Below are 6,104 nucleotides of genomic sequence, written 5' to 3'. Positions count from 1 at the left end.
AATAGAGCGGAACTTGAGACTTAGAAGTCAGGCTACTAAATTAAACTGTGAACCTATGAACTACAGCAGATACCAAAGTAAATCGTCTGTTTCCACACTTTCTCACAGTCTACTGGTAACTGGGTCTCCTGAATGCAGCAATGAAGAAAAGCTTGAAAAACCTTTTGGAGCTTCTCCCTGGCAAGCAGAAACCCATCCAGATGTTGAAAATCATACAGGAGAAACACCTGTCAGGACTGAGTTTAATTCAGTGAGCAGCACCCTGCCACCAAGCTCCCACCTGCACATCCACTCCACAGCTTTCTGCTGCCTGACTCGCTCTCAAAGTCACTCATCTTTATTGAGCAACGTACCAAGGAACAACTTAACACGGGCAGCAAGCTTACCATCCATGAAGTTACATGAGTATACACCCAACATCAGTGTTGATGATTTTGGTGATGAAACCTACATGTTCCAGTGCTCCTGTCCAGGCCTGTACCAGTGCAGTGTGACCAACCTGGTGTTTGTCATGAAGGGAGAAGGAGATGTGGTTTACAGGACTGTCCCTTGGAACAGAAGGCTGCTGGCCCAACACCACAAGAAGCCTGCAGGAGCCCTGTTTGACATCACATGTCCTCGGCAGTCTTTGTGTCAGCTTCATATCCTACACTGTGAGGTCATCTCCACAGGTGGAGGCCAGTTCTTGCAGGTTGCTCATGTGAAAGATGAGGGCATCGAGTTTATCCACCCTCACCAGATAACCAAAACTCATGCTATTATAAATATCAAAGGGTTTTCTGCTTATGGTAATGTCAAGGATGAAGACTCTCCTCCTGACCCAGTCCAATCATTGGTTCTGCTCTTCTACAAACCCCCAAACGATTGTAATCCCAGATCTGTCCTCAGCGTGTTCATGTTGCCACGTAATATTGTGTTCCCCAAAATGCGGCGTGACAGGAAGAAGTCAGACAAAACTGAGATATACATCGAGACAACCTCTGACTGCAAACTGCATCCAAAGCAGGCTTACACTCTGGCCACTGATCCTGAACATGACCTCATTAAAGTTCAACCAAAACAAGCTGATTTTCAAGAGGAGTCCTTCGAAAGCTACTTCCCATCATTTCAGGTGTTCTTAAAAGAAGTCTTTACAGATATTAACCTGTGTCTGAGAGACAAGAGCAGCTCCACCTGTGTTTGGGAAACAGAGGTTTGTCTTTTGCCTACTGGAGGAACAACTGGTACTGTGAAATCTTTGGATGCTGGTCCAAAAAAGATACGGAGGAGCTTTATCGAAAGTATATCAGGACCTGTTCTCAGCAGTCTGCTGGACCACCTGCTGGAAAAAGAAGTGTTAACTATAGATGAAGTGGACGAAGCAAAAACAGAGGAAAACAGAAAAGATAAAGCTCGTTGGGTTTTTGACACTGTGAGCAGGAAAGGTGCTGATTCAGAAATGTTTGAGATTCTCTGTGAGGAGGATCCCTTTCTCTATAAACATCTAGGTTTGAAATAAAACGGAGAGCTGTCACATACAGATGATCTTGCTAACAGCCACTGTCACTTGACATAACATTCTCAGTGCTCCTAGGACAGTGCTGTCTAAATGCTGAATTTGTACCTACCTAGCTGTTAATCTCTTCAACGGGTAAAGAAAAACTCATTACTCATCGATTTTTTTCTTATTGACTTGTAGCATTTTGACACCATGAATTTGGGTTATGATACACAACAATTATAGATGTGTAATTTTTAACTTTTTCATGGCATGATAGTGTATGCTTGTAGTATATTTCTTAACAATATCCATTTATGTTTCATGTAGTTTTTAATATTATATTTAAACAATTTCATTTAAACCTTTCACCAAATGTGTGATTGCAAATTTCTGCATGTTTTTTTGTTTTGTTTTAGAATTTGATTCTTTAATTTTTTTTTCCTTCTGACCTTATCAGTTTTACGTTAATTTGTTGTTGGGTTTTTATTTTTTGGTTCATAGCAATGTCTGCAAGATATTTACGCATATATTTACTGTATAATTACTTATTTTTGCTTTGTCTTAATATTGGAAACTCTTTCACTTTTACCAACATAAAATCACATCTTAATTAAAGTGCTGAATGCAAGTATTTTCATGTAGCTACTAATAAGTTTTCACTGGCAGTGCCTGAATGGATTGCAATATAGTTTGAAATGTATGAAGGGCTCAGCTGAAATTTTGTGTAAAAACCCAGAGGTTGTTACTTTTATGTTTACTCAAAAAAATTTTGGCGTTATAACTCTCTTCTGCTCCCAGTAACAACAGTGACTAACGTATTATCTGCACTATAAGGTGCACTTAAAATCCTTTAATTTTCTCAAAAATCGTCAGTGCACCTTATAATCTGGTGAGCCTTATGTATGAATTCTGGTTGTGCTCACTGACCTCGAACCGATTTTATGTGGTACACGGCGCTCAAAAAGCTGTCAGAAATGTTTTAGTACGACTTTGGTAAGCTACAAAGTTGCACCGCTTTGCTTGATGGATAGCATTACGGCTACCGTAGTCAGGAGCCAGTAATCAGTAATCTATCAGTAATCTGTGCCCAAAACTCCGTCCATGTCAGGGACCTGGGTCTGAGCGACCCAGTCCGTGAGCAGTTATGACTCCTTTTATATTATGTGTGTTTCTGCACTTTGCTGCTGTTCTCGTGTCCATGCTTGTGTGTGTATAGGAAGGTGTGTGTGTGGGTGTGGCTGTGACAGGCACCTTCCGGCCTGGTGGGTGTGGCACTGCCAGCCGGCTGGCCACAGCTGACGAGAGAAAACAGGGATTGCAGAGACACAGGAGCAGCGAGCGCTAAACGCAGACTTTTTGGGAAGAAGACAGGATGGGAGTCGAGGGAACTCACAGGGATTTATTGTTATGTAATATTTGCCTTAGTGTAAATAACGCTTTCTTTGCACCAGAAACTGACTCCTCCCACCAGAGGATGGCTGTGGGTTTTTTCCCCTTTCTCTTTTAGGAGTTGGACACCTGGGCGTGCCTGCTGAGTAGTTGGGTGGAGTCTCTTCCTGTCCTTGGATTGGATAATTGGCTAATCACCTCCAGTATTTAGCTACCAGATGACAGCCACCTGGCCCTCTTTACTACTAATTTGGGCCTTTTTCAGCTTTATTGGACAGAGCAGTGAAGATAAGTGACAGCAAAGCAGAGGGAGAGAGAAAGGGGGCGTGGCCCGGGTCAGAATCAAACCAGGCCAGCTGCTCTCCACCTCGTGGCACATGGTCACCTGCTCATCCTAGTGAGCTCCACCAGCAGCCCTTTCACACAGTTTACACTGTCAAACACTGTGTGTGGACCTCAGCTAACAATAGGCTACATTTAAGTCTGGACTACATGCTTTTACATTGAAGGAGATTTTTCACTGTTTTTATTCCATCAGCAGCTCAACATCATGAGCAGCTTTGACATAAAGACATCAAACTCAAGCTGATTTTAAACTGGATCTACTTTTAATACAGGGGCTCAAAAACAACAACATCTTTATTATATATCAGTACAGAAAGTCATTTTATATTTTATATTTAGATTTTATACTGTAACTGGAAATGATACACATTCATCTGATTTTGCTTTGGATTTATCTTCTGTTTTAGATCAACTTTGATCACTTAGAGCCACCTTAAGTCTGTTTGTTCTAACTTCTCACTCACTAACATCTTATATGATTTCAGATCCCTGCTGTTCCCCACCTGCCCTGTAGGTGGCCTCAGTGTGCCTCAAACCATTTACAGGTGATTACGTGTCGTTCACAGTTCATATTTAAATAGGAGACGTGGGATGTTGAATCAGTTTATACACCTCCATCCATCCATGAACATGTAAGAAATCTAAATAAAGGTTTGCTTCATGTCTGAAATATGTAGAAACTGTTCTGGCTATAACAGTTTGGGTCAAAGTGCAGATGTTCCAGATGTTCTGCAGTCTGTCTGTGTTTCATGTTGGACCAAAGTGAAGCTTTCTGATGTGACAGCAGGAATGTGAAGTGTAACTCTGAGCTTTAGGAAAAGAAACTAAATGGACTTTTTCTCCTTTATTTATAGGAAAGTGTAGGAGAGCAACAGATGAACAAGCGTTACTGTAACAGGAAACACAAACACGTCATCAGAGGATCTTTATGTTCATCATCATCACTGTTTCCTTGTTCTGTCACAAACACACAACACTTCCTGCTCTCTCGCTGATGGATCTGATTGGCTGTTTCATTCACAGGAGGTCAGGGCGTCACACAAACAGCTTTAACTGCACAACGACTCACTTTAAATCATCTACAGACAAACCTGTGTGTTTGATTTATGGAGAAATGATAAAGAAGTGTGTACAGCTGTCCATAAAGCAGCTTCTCACACAAACTCTGAGACTTCACTCACTTTAATTCCTGCAAAGCTGCGTAATAAAGAGCTGTGACTGCTATGAACTGCTGATGATGACTGCATGAAGCTCTCAGCTGAAGCTTCATTCATTTATTTTAATGTTAATGTTGCCTTTTTAAGTCTGTGTGAGGATTTTAATGACAGACATTAAAGGAGCTTCTTTGATTAGAAGCAAATTCATGTTGATTTTCAGCCTGAAATGATAAAAACTTTAATAATTCTGTTTATAATCATCAACCTGGAGACTAACGAAAAGTATAATGGTACTTTGATTTGGAGCCTTTTTCAGCTTTATCTAACCAGATTCTTACTCTGGATGGCATTATCTTGGCCTCCAGTAACACTGTGAGACTTGTCCAGGACGCTGGACGGCTTGAGGGCAACCACTAAAATATGATGTGGGGAAAATGAACAGAGGGAGTGATTTTTTAAGTCTGATTTCAGACCATGTAAGTACTAGTTAAGCCAGGAGTAGGGCAAAACGTTTATGGCCCCGAAGTTCTAATTCCCACAACATATTGCTAGACTGGTAAGCAAAAACTTTTCTGTGATTAATCTGGCAGATTTGGGTTTTTTTTGTTTTAGTGATAGGTTAATTCTGCCAGTTAGGTTTGGGTTGCTTTCCTGTTTTCAACAGAGGGAGTTTTTCTATACATGGACATGTCCAGAACTAGGCCCATTATTTTTGTAACAGTGCACTTAGAACAAACCTGTCAGGTGTCGCCCTTATGGTGATGATGTTTTGTGTTTTGATGATTTAATAATCAACTCTCTTTTTTCTCATTTTTGTTCTAAGCAGGCCTGCAAGATTGAATTAACAGCGCTGTAAAACATTTTCGTGACAGCAAATATAGGGTGAGCTTTTCCAGATTACAATGGGCTGAGGAGAAGGCTGCCTGTGGGGACCCGATCAGTGTGTGAGTTCCTGTCTAAAAGGATTGCAGCGAGTCAATCCAGTCCAAAATCATAAACAATTGCTTTTTCTTTTAAAAATGATGACATGATCTTGCTGGTGATGGAGACTGGAATAGGTTGTGCGTCTCCACTATCAGCAATATCTCGTGTGAATGCGTGTGAGTGAATGTGTGACTGGACTGACGAAGGGGACTGATGTGTTGACTGACTTGACACAGACAAAGACTGGACCAAGGTTAGGATTAGTAAATGTTGACAAACAATTCACCACGCCGGTAAGAAAAGGGTGGATGCTTCGCTTTGCTTTGTTTTTCTTTTGGCAGGAGCAGGAAGATAAGACCGGAGGGGGAGAATGTAGGTTCACCTGAGAGTGTGGAGCGGCAGACTTAACCCTTTGGCTGCTAATTTTTGGTTTTGCTGATGTTTGCTTGGTTCATGTTACCATTAACCATAACAGGCCACTGTAGTCAATTAAATTTTATAGAGGAAAATAGTCAGAACAAAAACAATATTTATGAATTACATAGGGGAATGGTAAAGTAACACATTAAAATACAGTTATGGAATAACAAACACTGGTCCAGGTGACCGAGGTTTTTTTCCCTTTAAAATAGTAAAGTATTAAAAAGAGAGCACAACCGGTAGGGGCATGTGATAGGACGTGGTATTACAGGAAAACATGAGCAAAAAAAAAGAAAAATGGGGCTTTCAAATGTCAAGTTCATGCTAACACACATGTTTTGTTTCTAGGTAGTTCTGGGGATGCAGGCTCTGGGTGGAGCCAGAAGTTC

The 6,104-nt window shown here is 41.0% G+C and overlaps 1 pseudogene; it reads left to right on the top strand.

Annotated features, from left to right (window-relative positions):
• Positions 1-1,555, top strand: LOC146389364 (caspase recruitment domain-containing protein 8-like; annotated as a pseudogene).
• The last annotated feature ends 4,549 nt before the right edge of the window (positions 1,556-6,104 follow it).

Source organism: Perissodus microlepis, chromosome 3, assembly GCF_051167445.1.
Source record: "Perissodus microlepis isolate ML-2025 ecotype Zambia chromosome 3, ASM5116744v1, whole genome shotgun sequence".
Taxonomy (NCBI): Eukaryota; Metazoa; Chordata; class Actinopteri; order Cichliformes; family Cichlidae; genus Perissodus; species Perissodus microlepis.
This window is presented reverse-complemented; position numbering and strand designations above follow the sequence as displayed.